Here is a 15,400-nt window from a genome sequence, read left to right on the forward strand (position 1 = left end):
TGGTGCTTGAAAATAACATGGCAACTTATGCAATTTTGGTAGTTGCTTGAGATAAACAGATATACTTTTGTTACTTTTAAGAAATGACTGAAATTAAATGACAATGTATTTATCATGTAAATTATCTATCTTGATATTTGTTTAAAATGCAGTAAAACACACATCTTCTTGAGGGCTCCTTCTGGTGTTTGTTCCTCCAAATGCTGATGAGTTATTTATTTTGCCACAGCCCTTTTTTTTTATTTATTTACAGAGCTTGAAAGCAGTATAATTTTTTTGAAATTTTTGGTTTCCTTGGAAGCATTTCTGCCATATGCATGAAACAGTTCAGATGGGCCATATGCGTAAAATTTGACCTTTACAAGCACTGAGGTGGCTGTAGGTATATGCTGGGTAACCATGAAGTCTTCTGTTGGCATGCTATGAACCTTCATTGTTTAGTTTTATATCATCTCTCACATGTGGCTTACCCTTTATATGGTATATGAGAATTTTGAGGTAGCCATTAGAAATTGGTCGTTTTTTTTGAGAAACCTTAAGATTGCAGGATTTAAAAAACCTCTTGTACCCCTTACCTCACTGTCAAGATGGGCAGATGCAAATGTAAAGATAAGGATATAGATAAGCTGGTGAAAATCATATGATTTTGACACATTGTAGACAACTGAACATCAGAGAAACACCTGTATTTGCAGCTCGACGTCTTATTTTCATTTAAAAAATCATTCTTTCTAGGCTCTGTAGACTCTACTGAACTTTTACTGAGAATATAGGGATGAATGCTTTTTAAAAGTGGGAAATACACTCTTTTGAACCAGATTATTGAGACTGTATTGAGAATACTGAGACTTATAATGAGCAGTTTCCAAGTATGTCATACAGAAGCTACTCTATTTTACCATCTTTTTATTGATTATTTGATTTAAAAAAGTTACCTGATTGGTGAACCAAAAGATTATCAAACAATGATTGGCAAACTCTCAGGAGCTAAGCAGAGGAAAGACAATGGCTGGTAAGAAACAGCTGCTAACACCTTAAACACAAACCTATGGTTCAGTACCAGAACAGAGATATTGAAACTGAGGATCTTCAATTTTTTTCTGTACCAGCCTAAACCATCATGAGCCTCCAGTCATGAAACTGATGTTAAAGTAATATGTGGCATGTCAATAAACCTAATTCAAAACCACATTTAATCCACTTGCCAATATTTGTGCTGGTTTTTATGGATTTTTGAAATGTACCAAAGTTAGAGGCACATCAAAAGTGACCTCCAGGAACTGATATTTAGTGATAAAATGACTGTTTATTTATTCAGTTTTGCCACCCCAATTTTACATTTATCAATAACTTATCTAGAACACTAGAAAAAAAATATCCTGGTAATTTTTTCTCAGACTTATGTCTTTCAAATGATATTTTATGCTGAATTATATATATTATGTCTGTAATGACATTGACTCATTTCTTTATTCAGCTTCTATACCAGAAAGTTTTTCATTTTTATCCTTTATGATAATTTGCATCTCCTGACAAGTATTTCTTGCTCAAACATTTATTTATACTTTGATGTAGGATTTCTTTTTTGCTAAAGATTGCTACTCTTGGCTACAACCTTCCCTGTTTAATCCTTATTCTTATCTTGGGCACTGTTTCATCTGTCTACACCATCGATGTTCTTGTGATGCTGATCTGATGGAGGGAAAAGGAAAGGAAATTTTTCTCTTCACCTTTTCATGCTTCTTAGTTATAAATTTCCTACTCTTCACAAGGACAAATGTAAAACCTCACCAAAGCCAAAATGAGGCCTCTAAATAGGCAAAGAGAGTGAAATATGAGAGAGCATTATGATTAACATAAATTTATTTCAAAGTCTTGGGCTGAAAAAAGCAACCCATGGACATGTGAGAACATTGCCAATGTAATTCAGGGTCTAAACCTTTTGTTCAGGATTTGAGAATTTTGCTGAATTTTTTTGGAATAAAATATGGAATCTAGTTGAATTTATGATCTCTAAGATTAACTGAATTATATTCTCTGTTCTACAGGATAATTCATCTTAGATTGATGTAATTTAGTACTGTAACTTGCTTGTTCTGATTTATGTGGGGTTTATCTTGACTGTGGGTAATGAACGTTAATGTGAAAATACGAATATAACCACTTACACCTGGAGTTTATTTTCAACAGTAGACTACAACCACAGTAAATATTTGGTGTTGTTTGTCTATTTGCTATGATTTGCATGCTCATCTCTTGCTTTTGTTAATATAACTCTGAAAATAAATTATTTGGAAGCTACTTTTCCTTCTGGAAAAAAATTCTAAATACACGATTGTGCTACATTCCTACTGAAAAATTGTTATAATTTTGCAATCAAAAAAGTAAGAGACTTTGTCGGTTAACGCCACACTGAAGACCAAGATGTGTCATGGTTAAACTTTGTGCGATGGTGCAGTAAATTAGCCACAGCTCAAATCTTCCCCTGCCTGACCCCACAGCTGTGGTCTTTAACTCAACTTGATTTGGCTTGCTTGGGTGGCTATTTGCTATAGGCACCCTCATGATTATTGGGTGGATACACTTTTAGAATAGAATTTAAACTTTTATTAAAGGTGAGATGGAAAGAAATCAAGTTGACTTGCTGTTGGCTACATATAGGGTTAAAAATCAGAGGAACATTACTTGCCAACTAAGCTCATTAATATGAAAAATATCGCATGACAGTGCTATCAGTTTTCAGAAAGAAACCTGTAATTTAAGGTTATACAAACACACCTGTTGGTTTTCTTGTCAGCAGTTGCTTGACAGTGAACTTTCGGGAAGTAATAAACATGGCTTTAAAAGGAAAGCTTTAAAAAGAAAGCTTTAAAATAATTTTCCTATGTTTAACAAGCCGTTGAAGTAGGAGACACGTATGACGGGCTTATCATAAGCTGTTTGAGTGGAGACTGGAATGTATTCACAAAGGTTAACTTCAGTCTGTTTGGGCTCACTGGCTCAGGTTTCCTCAAGAGGCAACAGAAGCAGAGCCATTCTCAGCCATCTATGGGAGGAACATATCTCCCTCCTTTGCCTGCATGAGCAATATGAAGAGACAGCTCATAAGGCTAGCACTCACCTTGCCTGGATTGTGTACACAGATTGAAGGGCAGGGCAGAGCTGCCCTCTCTAGAGCAGGCAGTGTACCACACAGATAAAAGGCTCCCTGCTGCTCATGCCTGAAGAAGAAAGTGATTATATGGAAGCTGTCAGAGCCAGAATGGCTGGAGGACTTCTCATGTCTTGCGTAGTTTCGCAGGTTGCCTAGGCAATTTTCAGCCATTATATATGTAAGAACACCTGGCACTTTGATGAAATAAAATGTTTAATTTTAAATTATGTAGTTCCTTTTATTATTACCAAGAAAAAATGGGTGAGAAAACATGCATTTATGGAGGTGAAGTAAAAATGTGATCTTGGGAAAAAATGAGAGGGGAAAAATCTGAGCATACCTCTCCCAGCCATGTGGTTTAGTAATATGTTTTTGTGTGTTTTGTAATGAAGATCTCTCAAGAGGAGGTCATGACAAGGCAAGAAGGTTTTCCTCTCTTAAGGATTACGTAGATCCAAGTACCAGATAATTCTGACAACTTCCAGCTATCAGGTGGTTAAAATACCATGGTTTAACTTCTAGGACTAATATATGCTGCTGCAGATATGTTAAGAGAGGGACATGATTAAAAGGCCTTAATGATGCCATTAATACTAGCAATGATGATATCACTGTTACTGTGACTGGACCGCTGAAGTGCTTCTTCACTCTTCATGATAGAGCACAATGCAACCTGGGAAATTTGACTTTTGTATTAGAAATTTGTTCACCAAAATCAAATATACATGAATGCTGTAAATTTTGCTGGGAGGATATATTAGATTTCTCAATTTAACAATTGTCTCCTATGAAGACAGGCTGAAAGAATTAGGGTTGTTCAGCTTGGAGAAGAGAAGACTCAGGAGAGACCTTACAGGAGAGCTGGAGGAGGACTTTTGACTAGGGCATGTAGTGATAGGAGAAGGGGGAACGGCTTTAAAGTTAAAGGAGCAGGTTTAGATTAGATAGTAGGAAGAAATTCTTCTCTGTGAGGGTGGTGGGGCACTGGAGCAGATTGCACAGAAAAGTTGTGAATACACTATCCCTGGAAGTGTTCTAGGTAAGGTTGGATGGCACTTTGAGTAACCTGGTCTAGTAGGAGGTGTCCCTGCCCATGGTGGGGGGCTTGGAACTAGATGGTTCTGATTCTATAATATCTATCCTTTCTGTTGTAATAGAAAAATTTTTTTTCATGTGACAGTGTGGTTAGAAATAAGCTCATACTTTGCCTGCAGAAAAAACCCGGAGAGTTAAATTTTCAGAACCATTGTAATTTTATTCATACAGTATTCAAATATGGAGAGACTTTACATAAGAAAAAAAATACATACTTTAAACATAATTTTTCCAAGATTGTGTACCAAAATGAAACACATATGTAAGCATTTCCTACATCTAAGTACACATCATTAATGAAAATAACTGGAAAACAACTGCCTAAGCACATGCTCTGGAGAAAGTTCTAGGGTTATAACGTATTTCACTGAGTGGTGTGAGAAAGTCCAGGGAATATTTCCAAGCAGGAGTTCTACAAAATAAAATTATTAAATGAATTTGTTTTCCCCACATTAGAGAAGAAACACTGAGCAATGTAGGAGTCATTATTTGTGTGAGTGCACTTGAAGAAGAATATAAAAAATTTTATGTGAATTTTGTAACCATACAGGGAGTTTACAAGCTACCGTGGGATGTCTGGGAAGGACACAGTACAGTTTTTAATTAAACTATCTTCATACTGAATTCACTGAAAGGCTGAGAGTATCCTTAGCTTTTAGGAAATGGATGAACATTAGAGTAGTATAGAATTCCATGAGGAAAGGACCTAAAGAATTTTTCTTTAAAAATATGAATTAATATTTAATATTATTATTTTTTATAAGAAATTGATTAAGCAGTGTGAGACTTGAACAAATAGTGAATTTTCAACGTTTGGCAGAGATGCTCTCTGCTCTGTTCACCACCTATTCTTGACACACAGGAAATTTCACTGATGTTAAATCTATTTACAAGTTAACTTTGAAAATTTTCTCTCAACTACCATCTGAGGGACTCATTTGTGAGTATGTTTATTGTTTATTTAAAAATTCTTGACTTACAACAGAGTGCTTGTTACTTTACTTACAAGTCAGTCTGATTCTGATCTCACATAAAGTGCTGTAAATAGGCATTTTTAACTACACTAATGTAATAGAAATAAAAATCAATCTCCCTTAAAAAGGTCAGTTGGATTGCTTTGTGTATTGATGAGCCTATTAAAGTACCTGTTTTGAAAGAAAGAAGTAAAAAAAAGTAAGGTGAAGCTCTCTAGAGAAAGGAGTTAATCTGTTTTTTCCAAGGAATTGCAAAGAAAAAAATGCATAACCAATATTGAAATAAAAGATGCATTGTTCTCCAAACACAATTTCATGGGCAAGTTCAGATGAAGGAACAGGGTAGAATACCTCATAAAAGAAAAAATGGACATCCCACTCAGTTTTAACCAATAATACATAAACATATATTTGCCAGAAATCTTGTCTTCATAAAGCTCAGACTTCCACTTCTCAATCAGTAAATTTTTTGTTAGTTAATAATCCTTCTTTTATTTGTTAATTCGAGGAGTTGTTGCTAACTTTGTTATTCTGTTGAAAAGGAATGTCATAAGTCAAATATCCTTTATTATTTTTGTTGTGATTTATTAAGTTTATGGGAATTTGCCTTGCATAAAAAATACTGGAACTAACTTGAGATTTTTCATACATTATTAAAATTTTTTCTCGGTTAATTTGAGGAAGCCCAGAAAACAAACTACGTAACTCTAAGAAATAGACTTTTGAAAATAACTGTTTAGATTGCAGTGAACATCTACAGGAATTTCTTTTCATAGTACTAAGACAGTCTTAATATAGCTTTGCTTAATTCACTTTGAAAATTAATTATGTCATACCATATTGATGTTACTTTAATTTTGAATGAAACTGACCACTTAGAAATCTAATTCAGTTTAATTAATGTATTTAAATTTGTAGCTAATTTATCTGATTAAAATTAAATTTTCCTGAGTAGTAATATGTAGTCCATTTCTCTTTGAGAGCTAACTGTGGAAAGTCAGAAATAGTTTCTGCAGAAATTACTATGTATAATGGATATTCATATAAGCTCTTAGATGACTTTGGAAATACTTTGTTATCTCTGTCACATACTGTGATATTTGCAAACTGCAATTTTTCAGCTTTTATCCTTTTTCCTACTATGAATAAAATTATCCTTGACAGGAATGCAAATTATAAACTTTATTGCAGATGTAATACTATATTATAAAATGTACAAATGCATTTTCCGTAGTCCTTGACCTGCTTTGTGGATACAATGACTTGTAGGAAGATCAACATCCGTCTGTTTCTACAGTCTGTTAGTCTTCTATGAATTTCTTTTTTCAAAGTTACCTTCATTGTTAGTTCCTGTAGACACGTTTTCCTCCTGCTGTTTATCACTTTATATTAAACCAAGAAGAATACCACGCACTCAGAACTCCATCTTTATTTTGCCATCTTTACTGTCATGTAAAGATGCTAACTCCAGGACCTTACATAGGCCTCATAACTCCAAAATGTCCTCTGCATAAACTGATTAAGTGTGGTGCCATTAACTTCCAGTCTGAGTTATTTATATTTACATTGGTATTGATGTAAAGAGAACAGGATCTTACTGTAACAGCTCTGTTAGAATTGTCATTCACTTATGAGTTCACCTCTTTATATTTTCAAATCTTTTCAAACTTCAGTGCTTGCACGTGAGCTTGCCCTAAATATTATCAGTTTTGTTTCCTCCATGATCCCCAGAAGTCTTATTTTAGTCCCCAGAAGTCTTCACCATTTTCTGATCATTTTGGCATCTCTTTCTAACTTGGCACTCAGCTTTCCCTGCCTGCCCTGGGCAGAGAGTCCCCAGCCGACCTGGGCAGAAAGGTTTTCTTTGGGCTTGCACTCACCACTTCAAGGTGAAGGAAGGGGCTAGAGGAAACAGGCCTTATGATCGTTCTCTATCACATTTCCCATCATGTACAGTGGGAATAGAGGGGCTCAGTGATACTTCCTTAGCACCCTATACTGAGCTAAAAAAAATGTTACACTGTTTGTGACGTTCACTTCTAAATTCCTTTAGTACAGACATTTTAAAAAATAACAATATGTTAACTCAGAAAAGTAAGTTTTCACGATGGGAAAAAATGATCTGTTGTGAGCACACAAAAATATTATGCAATATACTTTTGACTATAGTGCTAAGCTAGAATCTAGAAGGGTAAAAAGTTTGCTGTGGTAAAGCTGTTAATTTCTCATATAATTTAAATTTTTGTTAATGCTAGATCTGGCATGACTATAAATTATTTGATTAATTTAGAGTTAATTCCAGGATATCTATATACTAAAGCATGGAAGGTTTGTTACAAAGACCAGTTAGTTTAGTTCAAAACTGTTTATGGAAAAGGATTTTTCTTGTTGACAGTTCTTCATTTCTGAGCCATGAAATTATTATCATATTTTATTATAATATTTTTAAAAACAGAATAAATTTGGGCATCAAATGGCTCATTATTATGAAATATAGGCATTGGTTCACCTTTTTTAGTTGTATTTATTTAAATATTTCTTTTCTGATCTAAACTGTACTTCTAAGATCCTTCAGTAGACAGTGGAGTAGACCTTCAGGTAATTTATTCTACTCTGCAATCACTGTTTGAGAACTGCGGGATAAATCACCAGCTCAAGCACTCATTTCTGAAAAAAAGTCTATATTTTATGTGGTTAAAAATAAATTATTTGAGTCTTACTCTCTATTTCTAACATATAGAAAAAACCCCCACCAAACTGTCCCACAGAAACGTCCTTAACCAAAGATGAAATATTTTATTTAGATAATTTCAAATGTAAATAAAAAATGAGTCAAAATATTTTAAAGTTCCTAAACAGCATAGTTGATTTATTAAATTTTAATGATTTTTGATAGATTTTTCAGGATCATAGGGATTCTTTTAATATGAGACAAGAAATTCTTCCACATCTGGCTCTAGAGCTAGCTATGTCTGCATTAGCAAGTAGTGGGGCTCAGTACCAGTTGATTTACAGAGTGAAACAGCAGCTGCTGAGAACCCAGTATTCACAACACACACAGTTCACTAGCCCTCCTTTTTCAAAACTTGGTTCCATCTCACATTTCTATGGCAAAGGCAAGTTAGAAAATTGTTAGTTTTAAGAGACAAGGTTGGTGTGTGTTCTTCTGGGACATAAAACTCATTGAATGATTGGGAGAATGGGTTCTGAAAAGCTGTCACATTCTTATTTTGAGAAAAGAGATTTGTTTTGATCTGGAGTCTGAAGCATGAGGATGAGGGAGCTGCTAGATCCTGTTCTAACTCCAGTAGTCAGCTCTACTGTGCAATCTTGTGTTCACCAAATCTGTGTTCACTACTGACTGATTTCAAAGGGAGTTTCTCACTGCATAAGAAACCCTCTCAATCCATCTGTTCTTCAGTTTCTCTATCTGCAGAGCTGGAATAAAAACTCTTTGAGATTCTGGCCCTTGTTTTAAAATATCTGAATTCTTTGAAATTGGTAAGATTTCCTTCCCTCTTTGCCATGAATTTTCCAAATGTAGGAGGTAAATTAATTCAACAAATTAAACAACTACTCGGGGAAAATTTGGGAAAAAACTTTGCTTCACAAAAGAACCAAGATGTCTGTGTGTTTGCTATTCAGCCATCTGTCATGTCTCCTGGTTATCAAATTCTCAAAGATCTGGATGATGTTCAGTTAATCTGTTGATTTCTCATGCCTCTCCATATTGTGTTATGACTATGGTGGGGCTTGGGGGTGTTGGCTTCTTGTAAAAATTTAGTTGTGGTGATTTTTAGCAGCATCGTTGCATTAATTCAATTTAATTCAAATTAATTCAATTTCTACCTTACTTTGACATAATTTATATGGTTCAGTTTAATTTTTATCATCAACCTTCCAAGAAATATGAATTTGCAAGCACATATTTGTGCTTTTCTTTTTTATCTTTCCTAGCCTTTCTCCTGCTGAGTAAAGTTTCTGAAGTTTTTAAAATGATTTATGCACTTTTGCTTACTTTCTGTGCTGAAATTTTAAGTTTCTGTAATAGCAAAATGACTATTTCCTCAGAATAGGCTTTAACACCTGATTAAACAACATATGAAAGAGTATGCTTCAAAACTCTTTAAAATCAATGGGAGTCTTCCCATAGGTTTAGATTCCTTATTGATCACCTTTTTCCAAGTACATATTGATTTTCCAAGTGCATCTCTGGTATAAAAATGTAAGTATGGCATCTGGTTGGTCAATCCTGACTATCTGCATTTATAGACATGCATGCACTTTTTTCAGTACAATCTAAAATGCTTTGTCATCAAATAAAAAAGTAGGTTTGATTGTACCCAGAGTTAAAAATAACTGTAAACCAGAAGTACAACTGGGAGGTGGAAGAACAAGACAGTGAAAGAAGAAATGCTCTACTGACTCTTGCAGATCAACTTCATCACTGGAGAGAATCAGGGCTTGTGGAAGGGCTTGTGGAATGGAGCAGAAGCGTAATAGAGCAATGTAGGAAAATTTTAAAAAGGCTTGCCAAAGACAGGGGCAAGGTAAATAAACAGTAACCTGTCAAAAACCTTGATATAGCTAACTGGACAATATTGTGACTCAGTATACAGATTTATGTCTTTTTATTTTCTTCAGTCTGATTTTTTTTGGTATTGTTAAGACTGTAACATTTCATTAGAGACCCTCAGCTATTCTATGTATGTATTGATGTTGTTTGCACTACAGTGGGATTCCTTCTTACTCAGTTGTTAAAGCTGTCAGAAGATTGTAGATTATATAGAATTTATTGAACACTGTGGAGCTGTGATAGGAAATAAGAGTCTCTTCACTACTTTCTTTGCAAGGGAAACATATCTTTAAACACCAAGTCCAAAAACATTTTGCATTTCTCTCCTGGGAAGCCTCTTGGAAAAGCAAAGTGCATTTCTGCTTGAAGCTTTGTGAGTGTCATTATTTGTTTCTGTGGGCTTTGAACCAGGCAACTCAGGGACTTTTGGGAGTTACATTCAGTTGTCAAAACCCAGCATCGGCCTTGCAGCACCAGTTCTGAGGCAGACTGGATGCCGCGCTTGAGAGGCTGCTGCTGACTGTCATCTGGGGTTGAGGGCATCCGGGTTTTATGCACATTACCTGAAAACATGTAAGTGGATTAGTATATTGTCAGTGCTATACAAACCCATTATGAACAATTCGGGGGAAAAAAATAGAAAAGTAAGTCCTCTGCTCTACATCTAGTGCTTAGTACACTGTGTTCTCAGAAGTGTTAAAAGCTTCCTGTCATTCTCAAATGCTGTTCTTCAGTGCTGGAACAGAGTCTGAGGGTTTTAAACAATTGTCCATGATGGTTTTTTTTCTCAGATGATATATATCACCAGGCTGAATTGGGAGGTGTTGAAAAAATTGAGTTAAAACCTGAAAATATTAGGATAGCTGTTGGTGGATTTAAGACAGTGGTCCTAAAGCAGTATATATTTCTATTTCTGTGTGCATTTACATCCATCCTCTGCTCTCTGTGAGATCTAACGTTTCATGGTTTGCTATACTAAGTTAAAACACCATCTGGTCAATGCTCATTAGGACTTCTTCATTAAACTGCATTCTGGATTGAACCTTTACAATAGCATGACAGTACACCTTACCAAGCCTAAATTGTGATCTCACCATTAAAACTGACTCTGGGAAAGGTTTAGAACATACTTATCAACTCTTTTTAGGAGAAGATCCTTTAAATAAAGTTACTACATGATACCTTTGCTCATTCTTGGGAAAAGACAGCACAGACCCCTGACCTATCACATCGGATTTACAATCTAATTGAGGTTGGGGGATTTTTTCAAGTCATCTCATGGTCATCTAAAAAAAGGCTCGGGCATTACAAGGCTTATCCTTCCACCCATTATTCTTAGGTACTTTCCTTGCACAGTGAAATTGAAGTCCTATGGCAAGCACTTACATGTTATATCGTGTATGGGGAGTAGGGAAAATCAGCTGTGAGAAAACCCTATGATGTTGGGAATAAGTATCTAAACCTTGGCTCCATGGAGTTGTGTCCCTCTTCAGTAAACCTTCAGTAAAAGTTCACGTCAATTCATTTTAAGGAAAGACTTGAAATGGTTCATCTCTCTTCTACATAGAATGTAGGACACTCTATTTTTTGCTTAGCCATTGCCTGAGGGGTCTGAAGCTCTGAAGGTCAAGGCAATAAACAGCAAGCTATTCACTGGAGATACTTTAGCTATGTTTTTACTCCAAGGACTGCATGTTAGCTAATGATTGAGTAACACAAGGCCAGAAACAGACTTTAAAAGTATGAGTGGAAAACGGGGTTTGCCCTTTCCCAAGAGAGTTGCCTAATCACTGCTAATAATCATGCTGCTTTTCTTTTGTTCTTACTGGCTCTTCCTGACTGAATCTTTAATAGATTTTAGTTCTCTTGGGGTGGAAGGAAGTCCAAGTGCATCTGGAGTTCTCTGATTGGAAGGTATCAAAGAAAAATTGTGGGAAGAGAGTACTATTCTATGTGAAAACAGATATTAATATTCTCTTTGAAGACAATGGTCATGATCTGTTTTTTAGAAGAACTTCTTGTCTTGTCTATAACTTGGACACTTTACTGTACAAGGCTCAACCGAAGGCATGAAGTAACTGCTGAACAGTTAAATCTGGAAATCTTCTGTGCACGTGTGCCATCAGAGCTTACATGCTTAAGTGACTTAGTGATAACATAGGTGTTACGAATCAAGGTGGAAGCTCTCAGGATCATGGTGGTTCATACTTTAGTGTCGGAATCCTTGTGTGAATCTTAGAGCTCATCTACTAGGAGAACCTTGGTGAAGTAAAGTGATATAAACACTAATAAATTCAAGATACAGGTTTTCTTTTTGTGATTTTTCTCTCCTCTAACAAGTTGCCTCATAAAATTGGTGGGAAGTTCAAAATTTTGAGAAGCCAACCCTTCTGTCGTATTTGATCCTTGTTTGATCACCAGATTTAAGAGCCACTGGGAAGAAATGACCTTCAGAGGTATGTGTACATACACAATAATTTCATCCCTTTTCTTGAGACATACTGACCTCTCTTGTAACAAACTAACCATGGCACACCACTGAGTTTTGCAAAGTTACCAAAAGTCTTTCAACAGCAGGTGCAAAGCTGAGCATAGGAAGCCTTCATAAATTTGGAAGATACTGTGTTATAAAGACATTCATGACCATCAAACACAGCTTTCTTCAGATTCAGTTCTTTTGTTACAAAAAAAAATAATATTAAGATATTTCAGCTAAATGCAATTGAATCTTCCAGTTGAGGTACTCAGAGACTAGCTGTGCTAATTTTGGCATTTAAGGCTGTTGAAGTTTCACATGCAACAGGATGACTGGCAGCTAATGAAAAGAAGACAGTAAGATAAGACTACACAGCCTAAAAATAATGGAGGATTGAGATAGGCAATGCATGACAGTAGTTAAAAAAGTAATGTTACTCACCTAATACATACACAAAAGAGTGACTTCAGATCTGGAAGAAATTATTTCAGCTACATTCTGAACTTGGCCTCATATCTTTTGTTTTGAAAATATCTTCATGTGAGAATAGATGTGATAGTAATGAGAAAGGTTCTGGGCAAGGAGAAAATAGTTGCTTGTACATTAATAAATAGACAAAATTACAGTTAACGACTAAAAACATGGGCCTCTTAAATTTAATTAAAAATTGTTATCTTGCAAGTTTCCAAGCTTTGGTCTCGCTCAAAAAAGCAGTTGCACTTCTGCTATGATTATTCTTAGCAATTACAATTTTATATAGATGACTCCTGTTGAAATGGGTTATTTGTCTGTAACTACTTAACAATTTACATAAAGCAAAGACAGAATGTGATTGTCAAGAACTTTTTCAAAACTGTTAACATATGATGCTGTCATTTTCCAAAAACTCAGTAGAGAAGTGCAGGCAAAAGAGAAATTAAAAAAAAATATTTTGCTGGTTGTATGTTGAAAGACACTATTCATCTGTTGCACAAAACTTAGTTAAAACAATTGTAATGATTTTTTCAGTTTTTATTTGCTGTTGTGATTGATACTTAACATCCCCTAAAGATTACCCCAAACAAAAATGCCTTGAGGTGGATGAGCTGTCCAAGTGACACACTACAGAACAATACTCATTCAAGTTTGTCATAATTTTGCATATACCCTTATATTATATGACTTCTATTATGCAGTCTGGTTGGCTTCAAGGTCCTTTTCTTCCTGCAAATGAGTCAATGGGAGTGCAGCTGAGTCTGGAGCTGATCCAAGAACATGGGGTTTTGTGGGCACCAACATGAACTTTTTCTACATGTGGTGGTGGGAATGAACGTGGCAGGTTCATTCCTAATAGCATGTCCCAGATCTTTTGGGCTTTAGAGGTTTGCTAAAGTTCTATGTACAAAAATGTGCCTCTTAAATTTTCACAAAGAATCAAAACTTGCTTTATGGCCATATTTTGATTTTTATTTGCTTCACAGTTTAATGCCATCATGAACAAACTACAGTGTTAGAGTATCCATAATATGCTGAAAGCAGCCACAGCTGGCTCTCCTTCCGTCTTGGGGTAGGAGTGAGGAGCAGATGATCAGGGTCACAGCAGTTCCAGAGAACAAAGGGCTGAGCGGTGGTGGAAGCCCAGAGGCAGCTTTGTGGCTCAGTACAGATCCCACAGGTTTTGTCACTGCCATTTCTGCCCTCCTGCTTGGAGCCATTCAGGCCTACCCACACACTCTTGGCTACAATTAAATATATATCTCAGGCATGACAAATAGACAGGATTTGTCACACAATGTGAGAAACAGATTTTGTGTTCTCTCTTCCAGTGACTGAATTACTCGAGGTACAATAAGCTATGGAATAGTGTAGTCTGATGTAAACAAATAAAAATTCTCCCGCAGAGCAATAAAGATGAGGGCAAATTTTATATCAGTGAATCCCACAGCCTATGATAAATGGAGTCCTGGTACGAAGCATGTCACAGATCAGGAATGAAAAACTGAATTTCTGATGTGTTTCATAAAAATCATGATTTCCCAAGTTTTCAGGCTTAGGCCTTCCTCCAAATGCAGTTGAGTATCTGCTGAGCATCTGAGGAGGTTGGAAATTGCATGATTTTGTCACTTTGAGAAACTGGGTTGTTAAAAAAAATAGCTGTCATCTTTTTCACTTAATGCCAGCTTGGTGAAATCATGTTAAGAAACCAAATTTAGACTCCATCCTTTCGTAAGTTATGCTGAATTAAAAAAAAAAAACAAGCAAACAAGCAGTCTAGATAGAATTTGTTTCTATAACCTCCCTGCTTTTGGAGTGAGATATTTAAAGGAGGCTCTAAAACTCTGGGGAAACCAAACAGTTAACTATTGCTGTGAGATAAACAAATAGTTTAGTCACAAGTCCAAAAGCTGCTGTCTTTTACTGTCTGAAGTGAAGCCAAAACAGATGCAGAAGCAGAGACAAAAGTTTTTTTAAATTGATTCAAAGGTGTCAAACTCTTGTTTCTGGAATGAAACAGAAAAAAGTATCTTGCCATGTAGCAGAAAAATATGGCCAAAAAAAACCTCCTGCTTGCTGCAAAAAGATCTGCAGCAAGAGGACATGGAGGATAAGAAGCTATTTCCTTTCATTTTTTTCAGTTATTATTTACTTCTTTATTATTTATTCAGTAATGAGAATTAAAGAAATGAAAAAATGAAGTGAGTGAATTTTATAAACATTTAATAAAAACAGTTGTGAGTCATCATCTTCTGTAAGGAAAACCTATATAGCATTCAATTCAAAGGACAAACTTTGCACAGCAAGTTATGTTAGCAATTTGAAGAGATAAAGTTGATATGATATTCTACTAAGTGCTTCAAAGGAGAAAATAAAAAATATTTCCTATAGATGTTCTGTTTTTCTTTTGGCAAATAAATTCTACTATGAGAAATCTTACACTGCATACCTTCTCTTTCCAGTGATTTAAAGCATATTTTTCTATGAATTGTAATTGCTTTAGGGTTTGTTTATAGTTTTGGGTTTAGTTTTTTTTATTTATTTATTTATTTTATTTTATTTTATTTTATTTTAATTTTTTTTTTGTTTGTTTTGTTTGGGGTTTTTTTGTGCACTTTTTTTTGGTTTTGGGTTGATTTTTTCTTGGGGGT

Source organism: Pseudopipra pipra, chromosome 1 (genome assembly GCF_036250125.1).
Source record: "Pseudopipra pipra isolate bDixPip1 chromosome 1, bDixPip1.hap1, whole genome shotgun sequence".
In the NCBI taxonomy this organism is placed as follows: Eukaryota; Metazoa; Chordata; class Aves; order Passeriformes; family Pipridae; genus Pseudopipra; species Pseudopipra pipra.